General features: G+C 35.4%; 1 pseudogene; it reads right to left on the reverse strand.

Moving 5' to 3' along the window:
• Positions 1-2,339: 2,339 nt before the first annotated feature.
• On the reverse strand, positions 2,340-14,540 carry LOC145682170 (histone-lysine N-methyltransferase SETMAR pseudogene; annotated as a pseudogene).
• Between the last annotated feature and the right edge of the window lie 2,531 nt (positions 14,541-17,071).

Genomic DNA, 17,071 nt, shown 5'->3' on the forward strand with positions numbered 1-17,071 from the left:
TACACATAAAATGAAACAAATGAGTGAGGGGATTTCCCATGTAATCTGTTCACCGTGTGGCGGGTCTAAAATCATGTGACCTCTATATACCAATCAGAATCGAGATACCAAAGTATACATCAGAAAGGACACCCTAATTTCAAAAATCCTAGGACCTAAAATCACGTGACCTCAGGTACCAAAGCACTCATCTTACCCGTAAAAAAAACCGAATTAGTAATGAATTTCCCCGCAAGGGTAAAACATGACGTCATACCATGTGACCTGTTCACCGTGTAGCGGGTCTAAGATCATGTAACCTCTATCAGCCAATCAGTATCGTAGTACCAAAGTACTCATCAAAGAGGATATCCAAATTTCAAAATCCCAGGGTCTAAGATCATGTGACCGCTATCAATCAATCAAATTCAAGGTACCAAACCACTCATCTTACCCATAAAAGGGAACGAATTTTAAAAAAAATCCCTGAGCCTAAGATCACGTGACCTCTATCAGCCAATCAACATCGTGGTACCAAAGGATTCATCTTACCGTAAAAGGGAACGAATTTTCAAATATCCCAGGGGTCTAAGATCACGTGACAGCTGTCAACCAATCAGAATCACTCATCTTAGCCATAAAAGGGAACAAATTTCAAAAATCTAGAGTGAGGGATTTCCCCGCTGGGTAACTCATGACGTCATACCACGTGACCTGAAAAATTTGAATTTCCCGCGTGGGCGGGGCCTAACGTCACGTGACCTCTCTCAGCCAATCAGAATCGAGAAAATTTTTGCTGACTCGGCGCAATATAACGGGACCCTTACTACTCTTACATCATGAGAAATCAGTGATTCTTTCGAACCTAGCTGGTGTGAAATATGTTCCTAAAGATAGAAAAAACTTTATCTATATATTGAATTACATGAACCAAAGCAATCTGCCATGTTAAGACATCTATATGGAAAGCTTTTCAGAAATATGTAGTTTTTCCTTTTTCTATTTCAGCCTTTAGAAGAAAGAATGCGGTTAAGACTCTTTCAAAAATTTAGAATTTTTTGTGAAGACAGTTTTTAATTTCAACTTTAAACAATAACACAACTTCTGTAATACTATATAAAATCCAAAATAATGTTCATACCACTTAGGGAATGTTTAGGAAATTTATTTGGTTACAATTGCTACATTATTATTAACCAGTTTCAACTGTAAGCAGTGAGAGGATTGGAAACCCTTAAATAAAGTATATAATACCATATTTTAATACAATCAAGTAATTATTTACGAACGTAATCGTACAACATATTGATTTAATTCATTGGAGTGGGTACATTATTTTTCTAATTCCTGATGAATTTGAACCAGAAACACTATGGGTTGATATCAGAACTTACAGAAATATGCAATAAAATGCATCAAAATTAATTGTTCAAATGAAATTAATAATGTATATATTTACTAGTTACAGAAATTGATTATAATTTGCACGTGATTGATTTTAGCCCTAGTAGGGGAACAGCTTTTTAAGTCTCAGAGTAAAATGCTGCTTAACGAAAGATAATTTTCAAATTGAAGCTGCTGCAAAACATGAGTTTTAAATCTGTGGTATCTACATTTAGTTGAAGCGTAAATTTATCCGCTATTCTTGTCTAATTTTGATCTGGAAATGTGCCAAATAATGGGGAAATCTTAACTAAAATTAACAGCATATGGTGTGAAAATGAAATTATTATACTGTAAGTTAACATAGAGCAAATTTTCTTTTTTTAAAAAATGTAGTAGGTGGAGGATTCATTTTTATAATTCTTAACTGACATCAACGCGATGTAGTTAGGGTGATTGGAAAATATGAGATAATTTTCAACCACGATAATTCAAAATCAAATTTTCTAATTGAAACTATCACTAATCATACTCCATGAATATTAAAAAAAAATGCAAACGCAGTTTTCGAAAGAAATTTTCTTATTGTATTATTTAAAAAAGATAATTTGAAATAGAATATCTTTTATGTTGGTTATAGAAGGAAATTTTACTTATCACATTATTTATTAATTGCAAAGCTGCAACATGGAGTAGTTTATAAATAATTTACTCGCCTATTGTTCATTGATTTGCACTTCAAACTGCATAATCGTCTACACTAGTCAACTTGAAATAGGATAAATACTGTTATTTAGTTGGTGCAAAAATAATTACGGATTTGCATTATCAACATTAAATCAATATATATCTCATCTTAGAATGAAGTGTATTATTCAAAATAAGAACCATTACAATCTATGCATGTTTTCCAACAATTTATTCGGACAGCTTAGAAGCTTGGAGTTTTAGAAGCGACGCATTCTTCGAAGGCCATTTTAGCTGCTGCTTGGGTGCTGAAGATCATCTGTTGCTAAGTGCCTGAAAAAGTGATAGGCGATTGGTGAGAGGTACGGGGAGTATGCTGGGTGCGGTAGAGTTTTATATCCCAATTCATTCACATTCTGCAGTCATTTGTGAAACACGCGGTCTTCCGTTGTAATGGTGCATAATTAGTCCTTTGCAAATGACCAATGCTCGGCACAACTGTTGCAGTTCTTGGTACATTTGTCGAGTTCCTGGCAATACTTGGCTGATGTGATGGCGTCACCAGGATTCAAGAAATTATAGTGAATGATTCCAGATGACTACCACCGAACAGTAACCAAATCTTTCTCTGGAAACATCATGGCTTGGGAAAGAGTTTTGGAGATGAAATAAAATTTCTGAGTTTTACGTCCAACGGTTATACCGGTTAGGCTAAAGGAGACGGTGATGATGAGAGATGAATGAAATGGTGGAATGAAGAAAGTGGGAGGAAACAGGAGAACCCCGAGAAAACCCACGCACACGGTGTTTTTCCACCACAAAGTTCACTTGGCGGGAGCAGGGTTTGAACCCGAGACCCCTAGCACGAGAGGTGAGCGCTCTACCACTGAGCCACCGCGGCCCAGGAAAAGTGCTTTGGTGCTTCATCTTTGTCAGCCACTGCGCAGAACGCCGTCGGTTGTTGCATAAATCCCACTGTTCGTCGCAGGTCACAATACGATCAAGAAATGCATAATTTTTGTTGCGAATAAGAAGCGCGGAACACACTTTGTATGGCCGAAGTTTTTGTTTTTCGTTCAAGTCATGAAGCACCCATTTGTCGAGCTTCTTTGCTTTTCCTATTAAGTGCAAATAGCGAACAACTGTTGAATGGTCAACATGTAATTATTTTACAAGCTCTCGTGTTGTTTTGCGTGGGTCTGCTTCAATAATGGCCCTCAATTGGTTGCCGTCATTCGCAGCAGAACGTCCGCGACCCTCCTCATCTTCAAGGCTCTCGTCTGCTTGGCGAAACATTTGGAACCAATGTTGTGCTGTACGTTCACTGAGAATCCCCTGTTTAAATGCTTGATTGATATTGCGAGCAGTTGCTGTTGCTTTTCGTCCTAGTTTGAACTCATACAATAAAATTGCTTTCTGTCCATCATTGCTTGGAAAACCTGAAAAAAAATAAACAAAAACAGATACCACGAAACCATGACCTTGCATCACTAGAGCGAAGTATCCTCTTTACAATGATATATTACATGAACATAAATCTATAATATTATATTTGTATATACATATACCTCAAAGTTTCCAATACGAAAAACCGCAATTATTTTTGCACGAGCCAGATATAAAGAAGCTAACGTAAAGCAAATGGAGTCACATATTTAAATATAAATTAACTTCTATGACAGATTAGGGTTTACACTTGCTTCAAAAGGTTAGTTTGAAACGTGATTAAGTGAACTTAAATATCATCGTCTGAGAATACCAGAAAACTTACTTGTTACTATTGCAAATCTGTTCCGAGTTTTTTACACAAACAAAAAATAACGTGTGTATGTACTCTCTGTTATACATTGAAACTTCCTTCAATTACCCGACCTCTATATAGGTGAATTCAATATTTAAGAGGAATGAACGTACCTCACCCTTTCAGCGATTGGGCTAAATAACAGAGGCTTCTACAGAGCCACCAGAGATTACCCATGATGTTAGAAATTGGGTCATTTAAAGGCATATTATTTGGTAATTCTACCTAAATGTATAAGAGGGGAAATTTTTGGTTATTTCACGTCATTCCTAAATCACTAGATATACAGTGAGTATACGCGATTGTAGTACAATAGTTTGCACAATACAATGACAAACTATTACCTTTTCCAACTAATTCAATTTGAGAAGTTCAGAATGACAAGGGTCTCATACACTATCCGCAGTAACACAAAGGAGAAATATTCCAGCATCATGCAACAGTTGTTGGTAACACTGTATTTTTATATAATACATTCTCCAAAATATTTCATTTTATAATTAAACAAGATTGGCATGAATTAAGAAGGATAATAGTATTCATAAATTATACAGGAAGTATTATTTGGCTTTATTTCAGATGCTCATTCTTTCTCAGCAAGAAATTAGTCAGCATGTTGAAACTAAAAGGAGGATACATATAATGATGGCAGTGGGAAATATTACAGTTATCCTAAGAGAAATGACTGCTGATACAAGTGTAAGAAATATTCCAATTCATATAAGGCGATGCCGATTCAGTGACGAAAAGAATGAAGAAGTACTCTTTCCCAATTACAGTTCTTCGACATGCAAGTTCGAATGCGAGTATAAAAAAGTGCTACAACTTTGTAACTGTTCAACGTTCTCCATCGATCATGATCACGGTAGGAAATTACTCCCTAGGTATATAATTCAGTTATGTAATCTTCATAAATATTCATGAAGCGAGTATTAAAATCTATATTATAAAACATATTTTGTTCATGGGATATATTTTAATTACACATTTAAATTATTTACATTAATATAAGTTTGATATAATAATCTTTAGAAGAGAGAATAGAGAGTAATTCTAAGTAGAGAATAATTCAGGGGTACATTTTTACTTCTGGACTAAACACACATAAAATTTTAAATAGAATACCATTTACTTCATGTACACAAAACCACAAAAGTATCTCCTACCCCTAAGCGCTCTAATTCCATTATTTGGGGTCCAGATAATTTGCAGTTGTGAGAACGCCAGGACAGATTCAACCCAAATTACACATAACTTTTCTCGGCATAACAGCAGTTGGTAATACTGAGTCAGGTTTTTATGCAAGTAAAATTGTGAGTAGATGACGCACGAAGCCTTTCTCCATTCTGAGATGAATCTCTCTGGTTTAAAGAATGTTGTCCAATGAACATCATATATTAATCTCAATATTGCTGTGTATGTAATACATTATTTCATTATATACTATATATTCAAAGAAATAAAAACACTGATCACGCACGAATCAGAAAATGCTTGAAAGTAGACGGAAATAGCTGTAAGAACTGCTGAAAATAAGTTTGTAAGTCATTGTCCCCATTGACAGACAAATTAAAATTCTTCTTCTTCCAACATCTGTTTCTTTCTAGGGTTGAGAAGATCTTGCTTGTCACAGTGAGTATGCATTGAAATTGAAATTTACACATTTGAAAAAGTTTCAATCTGGTGGGGATTTGAAACTGGGTCTACCTAATAGAAGTTCAGTGCGCAAAACACTCACTTAACGCGCCACTTCATCTTCCTTAGTCATAAACCACAAGGTAGGTCTATGAATGTAAGAGTACCTGTAGATTAACTCAGCCACACTTTAGAATCAGCAATGTGACCTGCTCGAAAGCGCGAGTAGAACTGCCTGCAGCGCCACTTGATCTTCCACCCAAACTACACACAGAATTACAAGTGCATCATAGGAAATCTGAAACATTTACGTGCATCAAATGGCGCTTTAATATATATAATATAAATTTTCAGCACGAGAAGACGATTAAAAAAAGGAGTAATTTGAAACATGTAAATGCATTCTGGTTGAAGATTACTCGATTGATGAAGATTTCTACATCGTTCTGTTGCATTTCTTGAAGAGAGCGTCACCTGTCGTGTTTTCTTTGAAGCTAATCTCCAGCATTTGCTGCGCATGTTCGACTGGTTTTCGTGTTGTTATGGAGAGAATTCTGACTTGTTATTGTGAGTGTTCGTTTGTTTAGTGATAAACTGCTAAGGAAAACGAAGGTAAGTATATTAAAATAAGATATTACTGTGTTACGTACTTTGATTCTGATTTGAAAGTTATAATTTCAGTTTATAATGATGAGCTACTGTTAGGTAGTGGAAGTATATAGTTGTTAAGAAAAGTACCGTTAGTCAAACAAAAATAGCAACAAGAAAAGAGATAAAGCCATAAGAGATTCTCAGAAGGAACTCATTTAATGCGTAAATCCACAAAGGAGTGAAAAAATATTTAGGTTAACTACAGCATATATGTTCAAAGGAAACTCACCTGCTTGTGATTCACTTCCAAGAAATGAAGAAGAATACAAAAAACACTGGACTAAAATCATCGAATCAACACACCACTAACTTGTGACGAGTGAATGCTAGTGACTCATGCTACTTATTCATATAAAAGTACGTATAATTTCAAAAATAATTTAAGATTTAGAAGAAAAATGATGATGCTTCTAGGTTCTCATTAAAAATATCTAATGCACTCGTGAACTCCGGAGCGCTATTATTGTTGTTGTTGTTGATATTATTATTATTATTATTATTATTATTAATACTTAATATTCTTATTAAGTGAATGTTGATTGTTTAGAAAAAAACTTAATTTAGCTCGCATAAGTTGGTAGTTCTGCACCAAGTGCGCCGATCGTGGGGTTTTGTGGCCTGGGACCCCCACAGTTGAAATAGCCTTTAATGAAGGGCCCAACACCATGTCGTAAACGTCGTCAATACCTAGTGACCCACTTGCCGGTAAATGTCGATCGTACCTATAGCGACGCGTCGAAGGACTGCCGCTAGTGTGCCACTGGTGGCAGGATTTCGTCGAGTCGAAATTGATATCTACATTCGGGGTATTGAAGTTACCACCGCACAGCAGCGAGTACTTCATTTTGGTCCGCGCTTCTTCGATTTGTTGCAGAGAATCGCGAAGGGACCAACATGAACTATCGCCAGTCATGTGCATGCGGTTATTATTATTATATACTATATTTTCCTGACGAATTGTTCCTAAAGTGAGCTACAGGGGCCAAGAGTATCAACTGGCTCTACATCATGAAGTGAAATATTTTGAGATAAGTGCGTATAATTGTATGAATTTAGATGACAACTGTAGCAGATCATTTGAAAGTGAATATGGGAGAACCATAAAATAAAGTAAATAGATGCGCATCATGTTGCTGTAAAATTCCATGCCGAACGGACTTATGTGATCTCAAATGGATATCGTCGAATATACATGATTCCAAGAGCACTCTAATTAGAAGAAATAAAAATACCTCAAGGATTTATGCCTCTACAAGCGACTTTTTCTTCATCGCCTCTGTGGACAAGTCGGAAGAGCACGCGTCTAGTAATCTAGAGGGAGGTGGTTCGCGCCCACCCCGGGGCACTTTTGTTTAACTTTTTTTTAGTGTTTTTCAGACTCTCCTTAATGTAAACAAATTACACATATTTTGGGGGTGTTATTTTGTTGTTCATTGGCGTTTCGTCGCGTCTATGCCGCCGGTGGTAGAATTTTCAAAACGGAAGTGGGGCCGCCGTGAATCGTCGCTGCGGGGCCGCCAATTTTTGGCGAGATATCTCTAGTTGTCCATCGGTGGTGCACCGACGCTTACGGCATGGGAAAATTGCTAAGTTGGAGCAAGTTCTCCTATTTCTGCAGTACATGGTCATTCGTTTTTCCCTTCTAGTAATGCATATCTTCCATAGGTTGCTCCGAAGTTACACAAAAAACGGTGCCCTTTTCCTACACATACCAATAGTAAAGTACCAAAGATCAAGATGGTCAAGGAATTGTCATGTTTTGTTTAGAGTATCGGGCAAAAATCCCCGATTTCATGATATTGAAATATGTATTGACAAAATACGAGTATGCCTACTATTGAGCAGGAAATAAATTGAAGGTTAACAACAGCAGCACAGCATTAACCCTTAATATCGTTATGTTTATACGTTGGGGTAGTATCTTCATTATTCGATTAAAAATTACTACTAAAGCTTTTTTTCTAGCGTGGAAGAATGGTAGAACACGTTACGTATGGTTTCACTCCTTTCTGGGGCGAGACATAAGGTGTGATGGCGTCATAAATTTTTTGTTAGGCCTATTATTATTATTTTTGGGGGGCATAATTTTGCAACTATTAAAATTAAAAATTTGCGCACTCATTCAGTTTCCCAGATTTTGTTAAATCTCTGCATTAACACAGGGGCAGTCCAGCGGTGCAAAAATGTAATAATAATAATAATAATAATAATAATAATAATAATAATAATTATTATTATTATTATTATTATATTAATAATGATAATCATAATTTTAACAAAATTCCTGTTTTCTCGATTTTTCCGCTCAGATACACGACGGAGACATGCGAATTGTGCCGTTTCAAAGGCAGTTCTATTTTGAAGAGAATGAGGTAAGAACCATGATCCTAGTACAAATAAGGATGTCTCAGGAAATGTTTAACTGATATCCGTTTCAAACGGGAATTTATGGTACTGTGGATATATTATTTTTGTCGGGCTTACGTTTGCACCTAGAAGCTTGACATTTTGCACATACATTCACTGTACTCCTTAGTGTTTTGCAAATATGTTTCAAATGGGTATAAAGGTAAAAGAAATATATTTTTAATAAATCACTTTTTCGCGATTTTCTCGCCTCAGATACATGATGAAGACATGTGAATGGCACCGTTAGAAAGTATTTTCCATCCTGAAGAGTAAATAGGTCCTAGGGTAAGTAGGGATGTCTTAGAAAATTTGCCGTTTTATGCGGGAATTGGAGTATTGTGGTGATATTCTTAGCATTTAGGGTAATATTTTTTGCCTTACTTTTCTAAATAAAAACTTGAACTTTTGTAGACATATTCACTATACCCTTAATATTTTTCAGCTGATTTTGAGATCTGTGCTAACATAGGGGATGGGGTCCAGAGGTGCTAAGAAAAAAGGGATACTTTTTAACAAAAATCCCATCTTTGTAATTTTTACAGCCGCAGGTACATGATGGAGACATATGAACGGTATCGTTTGAAAGACTGTTCTATTCTGAAGAGAATGACAAAACATGATTCTCAGATGTCTCAGAAAATTTTATATTACATCTGAATACTTTGGAGTCATCTAGGCCACTGTGGGGGTGTTCGTAGCTCATTTGTAAATATTTTCTCCCATCCTTACAATTGAAGATAGAAGCTTGAAATTTTGTACACACGTTTCGTACACCACTTAGTAGTTTTCAGTTGATTTTGAGACCTGTGTGTGAACACGAGGTGTTCCAAAAAGTCCCAAAATAGAATACTTTTTTTCATCAAGAGCCTTATTTTTCCTCAAACTTTCCGTCTCAAGGACATGATAGGTAAATATGTATGGCGCCGCTTGAGCACGGCGTATAGTAAGAAAAGGAAATTTTAAATATAATTTCTGTCAACACTATTAGGTTAACTTTTCAGAGGTTAACAGGATTTTATACTAGTGTTATGTTTTTCCAATGAATTCAATTTGATTATGAGATTTAAACTGTCCGTTACTTCTTTTTACTTAAAATTCAGAGTTTCATGAATGAAGAATGAAAGAAACATGATCCAGCATGTCCGAAGGCTACTGATGATGTGTCATTAGAGACAAGAGACACAATCACCACAAAACATAAGCACGTACTACAGGCTAAACCGGTAACGTCTTAGTTACTGTTCCATTCTCAGAGGTTTTTTTCTTTTCTCTTTTTTCTTTTTCTTTCATTTTTTCATTTTTCCTTTTTTTTTTGCAGAACATGGATCGTGTACTAATGTAACATCCTATGTTACTGAGAAAGTAACCCTGATAGCGAAATTCTGATTTGAGATTTGAATTTAAAATGGTAAATTACTATAGAACTACAGACTCTTATCCCAGAAATATAACTTCTTTTTGAACATTGTAATTATAGTACATCACAAAAACAGTTTTCATATTTTTGTGAAACGTCACATAATTCGAAACGTCACATAATTGTCTGTTTGCAAAATATATCTTTAATAATACACAGAAAAATGTAAGTGAACAATTCTTCCCGTTTTGCCCTGTTCCTGTTTTCACTACTTAAGCCTATGATGCTAAGATTGCGTATGCTAATTTAATTGTATGTCGAAACAGGAATTCCCGTTTGCCCTTTTCATTTTATCTTACACCAGCAAAGTGAATTTTAAATTATGATAGGGAAATTTTGTGTCATTTTTTAAAACATTTGTAAGGCTAGTAGTTTTTACGTTTGAACGAATAGAACAGCGTATAATCAAAGTTAGTATTCAGAATACTATGTTATTTGCGTCAATGTTTAAAAAATTGCTCCTGTAGTCTTGTATTCGTACTTCAAATATGAAAAAGACAGCGGTGGAAGATCGAACATCAACAATTACTAAGTCATATAAGTAAGTAAATATAATAGTTGTAATAAGGAATAAGTAATTTTGACTCTGAAGTTTCTCTGCATGTTTCTAATATTTATTCTTGTAACTTCTCTAAAAGTTATTTTAGAACTTTAAACGTGGAACTTTTTGAAATGGCATTTTAGCTAGCACACGAATATATTGTTCATTTTTATTTATAGTGTAACACAATTAACCACTCGCCTGTGGGGAGTGGTTCGTTGGTGCGGGCGAGTATTTAATATCATACCGAATATAAGTAAATGATTTATATTGAGGGATGTGCGCTAGTAGCTTTCATCTTGGGCGAGTAAAATTTTGTTGCTTTTATTTGCATCCCTGAATTAACCGTTCGTAGTTAAGCAATATTCCGTTTGTCTTTACTTTCTCGAGGGAAATTATGACTTTTTTCTGGTAATGTTTAAAATTAATTTTATTTTCTTCTCTCAACCCTTGCACTGTCTGCGTAATCACGACACCCTCACGAGAGGCCTGAGATGTCTTTCGCCCCGCTGCAGTGGCGTTTGACTCAAGTTTGAACTTGTACAGCATACCGGTACACGCCCTTATGACGCTCTGTGGAGTTTCCATATTCACTCTGTCCTTACACAAGTTCACGTTGTAACTGAACTACCACAACCAGATAGAATGTTGGATATATCCACACCAACAACTGACCATCGTCTTATCTCAATTTGCATTCAACTCAAGGTGTGAAGACCAATTGAACATATACCTCTACAAAAAGCGGCAGAACTTTCTTGGTTACCCTTATATATCTCACAGGACATAGTATGTTTCGTATAGAGAATATTGCTTTTTTTTTCATATATATACATAACGTCTATATTAAACTTTAAGTTTTAATATCTCGAGTTCCGGAAGTCGGAATGTCGAAACTCCTTCAGATTCGTGTTCGTCGTGATCTAGTTTACAAAATATATAAAAAAATCAGATGGGATCCAGTTTGCTTCCCTGCAACCTATATTCCAAACGAAACTGAGTTTTCGAGAGTGTGTATTATGCTTCAAACTGAGTTCTGCCCTGGCTAATATACGTAAATTCTCTCCTATAAGAGTCCTTAAAGTTCCACTTGACATTGTCGTTCGGCACTCTTGTTGCTTATGACAGCATGAATAATTCAAGTATGTTTGTCACAACATCTACAAACGAATATTCATTCGTATAAAACCTCAAATACATGAAGTACACAAAGAAAATAATTGTGCATTAAAGCAGATCTCTTCTTAGCAAATGGCCCTGCACACGTGTACTTCTCAGATAACCAACAGCCTGAGACTGAGAGCGAAACCAAATTTAACTGAATCGCGATTGAGATTGTCAGAAGTGTAGCGGTGAATATACCAACACTTTATCAACTAAGTCGTCTTAGATTTTTTCCAATCCGAAAAAGCGGGTGTTTTTTCGTGATTAAAAGATGTTTAAGCCTTGGACGAATATACAACCTGAAAATTGGGTGGTACCCGCTAAAATGGGGTAATATGGCAACATTAAGCTAAATAGAAAGTAAGGTATATCCCTATTTAAGATCACTACACATGCAACTCATGAAAGTCAATTTAAAATCTCATTCACATAGACTGAAAAATATATTATTATTACTCTTTCTCCTTGTTTTTAAAAATAGTACTGCCACTCTTTCTTTTGTTAACAAAAAAAAACACCCCTCAATTTCTTAGAAAAAGAAAAGAAAGAAAGGAAATCTAGATCGCAATACACCATTTTTTGTTGATTTGATGCCACTGCAATAAAGGTGAATGTTGTGGTTTTGTATGTGTTGACTGCTTTTCTATCGCAAGTCACAGACACCTGCAATAGTTTATACGTGAAGGAAACAACGATCATATTTTATTCTGTATCTTTTTACTTCCCAATCACGATAGAAATGCCTCTTTGTTAGAAATTGCAACTTATCATTTTATTCTGTCAATTATAAAAGTATACTCAACAAGATTTTCCGTACACTTTAAGATATTTTTCTTTAAAAATTCCTTCTTTCCCCTGTGCAAAATTTTGAGCATTTTTTCCCTACAACAAGGGAAATTTCCCTCCATCTGGTAACTGTGAACCGAAGTGGGGAAAGATTCCTTGCTGTTTTCTCGACGTTACTTTGATATTAGTTCTGTAGTATTTTTGTGACATTTGAGGTTTTCGGTTTTTGAGAAAACTTGTTTTCTGAAAATCGAAACCCGCAAATGTGGTTTTCAAAACCGACATTTGGTTTTATAAAATTTCACTTTTTTCAAAAACCGGTTTTCGTTTTTTCCAAAAAACGATTTCGACAGCACTACTAATTACCGGGACCCCAAGTAATGGAAGTAGAGTACATAGGGAAAGAGATACTTCTATGGTTGTGTGTACGTACTAATTACTTAAATATTAAATTTGTAAGGGAGAATAATGCGTAGACTTAGGAACTTATGGAATAATTCTATATAGTGTTGTGTTTTGAGTTGAATCCTTACCGTGAAATTCAAAACTTTTTATAACTGAGCCCATAATATCGTATATTACCTAACTTAAGTGCAAAAGTACTGAAGTGAAACTAATAGGTGGAGGTGATACAAACTAAACACATTCGTTCTCAATCACGCATTGGACCTACAACGTGGAAAATAGTGGATTTGTTGGGGCGCTTTTATTTATCATCGAGTTGTCCAGGATTTCACCCTCATATTTTTGTCTGCTCTCACGCTTGCTAATATCATTTTGGTGCTCAGGTGTAGTTTGTGAGATTTTAGAAAGAAGGTGATACTGTGCATCTTCTAGAAGTACCGAGCCTAGAAATGCATCCAGATATGATTCTGTGTGTGTCGTAGGTTTTGTTGTTTTTGTTGTATAAAAATATAGAAATAGCAAACAAAAGCTCTATGAACAAACTCGCCCGTGTCACTTACGAGAAAACGGTAAGAATTCACAGTAGTATATACCATCGTGTGGATTTTAAACAACTGATGATATATGCCCTATACTACCGCAATGTAATCTAATCACGTTCTAAGTTCCTCTTTAGACGTTGATGTTTCTTACCTTTTGTTTCTTTAGTTGTACATTGACGAATTCGGTATATACATTCTGTAATTAAAACAACTGTTTAACAAAAACCTGTTATTTGCTTGCAGGAACCATAATTTCAACCGACACTGTATCTTCTTTTATGCCATTATTTGCGCTACAGATGCGTAAGTCGAGCTGCTGAACATAACACTATTGGCGAAGTCACCATTTGTGTATCTGATGCACGTTAAACTTATTATTGATTTACAGGAGTAATACGATACTAATTTCTTTTTCGCTCACAAAATGTTTCTTATACACATTTTTCTTGAACCGAAGTCTCTATGATACCGTTTAGTTCTTTGTGTTACCGAAGATGATATATTTTCCTTTTTGATTTGTTCGAGTTTTCGGTGCATATAGTTTGGGTATCATAATGTATCATACCTTCGATGTGATTTAAAACCCACATAGGGTCGTAGCACTCAGGTTTCCTACTTTCTTTAGCAAGAGTGAGATGCTGATGAATATTTGTGATAATTATGCGGTTATTCAGAAGAAATTAACATGTAGATTTGATCTATATCTCTGTGTCAATTATGAATTCCCGTTATTCCCTTCAAGTGTCCATCTTGATATGAATATTCGAGTTTATAATTTGAGGGTGTATATATTGGCAGTTAGTTTGATAGCTCTACCACTATCACACAGTGTTCAGTAAAACAGCAACTTTCTTCAAGCTGAGTTCAGAATAACAAATGATGTTGTATGCTCAAAGTGAGTGTTTTATTTATAGTGACATTCTAGAGTCTGTTTAGAGAAAATAATTTCTTTTTAATACCTCAAACTTTATTATATAAGATAACCAAGCAGTCTATGAAGAGATCCGAAATCACGATATTTTTTTCTAATAGTCACATGTATGTCGTATACTTATAGCAGAAATATACCTAGGGTTTTTACGATAAGCATAAGAGACGTACGTCTGCAATATTTAACTTACCAAATTGGGCTACAATCATTTTCTGTACTGGAGGCTGAATTGACACCAAAATACGAAAACAAGAAATAATACACAAAATATAAAATTGTAAATGGCACAGAGACATAAGAAAAGAATACAACACGAAAAACATTTTAAGATATTGATATCAACTTTTAGAACTAATGATGTATATTTTTCTGGTTTACAGCTTTGAAACTGAAGTTACTAAGGAGATAGTTCGTCGCGTAGAATTGGTTTTCAAATTGGATCATTTTCAGAATCGGCTTCTCAAAGAAAGGGACGGTCTTGTCATTGACATCCCAAGATAATGAAGAAGTTTTGAACAATTAAGGATTTCCGAATTTGTATTGCCCGTCAAAACAATAATTTTGTGTTTTTCTTATTGGTCAGACATTTACTATAAAAAGGAGAATGATGAAAAGATTATATCTACCCGTCGTAAACACAGTTTTTAGTCTAGACTATAATACGAGACGGAATATGTTTTTGAGTTCCATATGAATAACTCGCACTCCGCTGTCTATAGCAGAGGGGAATGGCGCTCTGTATAATTGGGGCTCAGCTTTTCGATCCAATCCATACAGACCAAAATGTTATTCAACGAACGAGAGAGGACATTATAGTGGGTAATCATGCACAAGTATTAATTTCACTGAATCCCCGACTGCTACGATCCTGACGTCACTGATATTGCAGTCGAAATGGTGAAATGCAACAGAAGCCGGGGCGGTTGATGCGAACTGTTCATAAGCACATTGATTTTTGAACTTAATAAAAATACAATATGACTCGGCATGTATTTGCAGTAAACTTAGGTTCTCAATAATACCAGGAAACTGGTCGGCTAACCAGATATTTATCTGGTTGGCATTTGGCCTAGAACTGCGAAAATTCTGGTCAAATAAGAATTGAAACTATAGGACTCTTTTGCATCCCATGTCTTGATCACTGAATAAACTGCTAAACGCTGAAAACGGAAGATACTATGCACCAAAAAAACTGAAGATTATAAATCTTAGAAATAAAAAACAAAAGCACGTCGATGAATGTAAGAGTACCTGAACCTTAACTCATCCATACCTCACGAATCACCGATATGACCCGCTCGAAAGCGTGAGCAGAACTGCCTAACGTGCCACTTCATCCTCCACCCAAACTAATACCGAGCTAAACTCGTTTCGTGGAAGAATATACACAAGATACTAATGCTTATGTGAGTGTACAATCACTTACTCGAGATTCCTTTGTTTAACTCAAAAGCAATGTTATATACGTTCCTTAAAGAAGAAAATATAAGGAAACGTTCTTCGCGTTGAGGCTACGTCATCGGTTCCAGGGATGATCCCGATTTACATTACAATTCTTCTTTACCATAACTTCTAATTTCCAAAGAAGAAAAGACGACAGAAATTATTTTTACATTCTTTGAATTGTATCAACACGTGTAGAAATAATTGAATGTTTATGTTCCATAACTACCAGTTTATTTTCATACATTCATATGAAGAATTTGTGGTAAATTGAGCCGGTCGGTTCAGCCGAGTGATCTCAGGCGTTCGATTATGATGCGCAATACACTGGGGGTTCGTATTCTTCTGAAGAGTAAGTTCGGAATTTTAACTATCCTTGGTATTTCTGTGTTCGTGTCCATGTAGTGTTTGGAATACGTCGAAAGAACAGGAGGTGCCAGGGCGAACAATACCTCGATTAGGGCGACTTGTTTTTTTTAAAAAATGAAACCAGGAAACTCCCATTGCACCTACCTGGGTTCAAATGGCGTGGTGGCAATGGCCAACTTTTCTGTACAGGAATATAATGTTTATGTAATTGATATTGCAATTGTGTTATTGCTTTATTATTATTGTTATCATTGTTATGCGTATAATTGTATAAAATTCGATTTCAGCTTTCGCCGAATATTTGAAAGTGGATATGGGAGAACTATGAAATAAAATACATAGATGCGTGTAATTTTATTCTCAAATTATATAGTGAACGCGTTTTACTTATCCCAAACAGTTATCGTCCAATATACACGGTTAAACGAGCACTCTGTTGGTCAAGTTATAAAGACTCAACGACTTATCCCTCTTTAAGGAGACGTTGCTTATGTGAGCGTCACAATGTCTTACTCGACATTTCCTTCATTAATCCAGAAACAAGTTATATGGACGTTCCTCAATGATAAACATATCACGAAACAATCTTTCAGTTAATTCTATGCCATCGTTTTCAGCGATGGTCCCAAATTACATTGCAATTCTTCTTTACCTTCCAGTTTCCAAAGAAGAAAAAATGGTAGAAATTATTTTCACATTCTGTGAGTTATATCATCACGTGTAGAAATAGTGTGCGCTATGTTTATCTAACGTAACTACTAGTTTATTTTCTTCTCTTTCTATGAGGAATTGATGGCAAATTGTGAAAGATGAGAACTGCCATCCCAGGGACGTGGGTTCAAATCCCGTTATGGCATATATGATTTTCTTCTTTATTGGAAGATATTGTTTACTTAATTAATATTATAATTTTGTTGTCCTTTTATTA

Source organism: Thermobia domestica, chromosome 3 (genome assembly GCF_964235325.1).
Source record: "Thermobia domestica chromosome 3, izTheDome1.hap1.1, whole genome shotgun sequence".
Lineage (NCBI taxonomy): Eukaryota > Metazoa > Arthropoda > Insecta > Zygentoma > Lepismatidae > Thermobia > Thermobia domestica.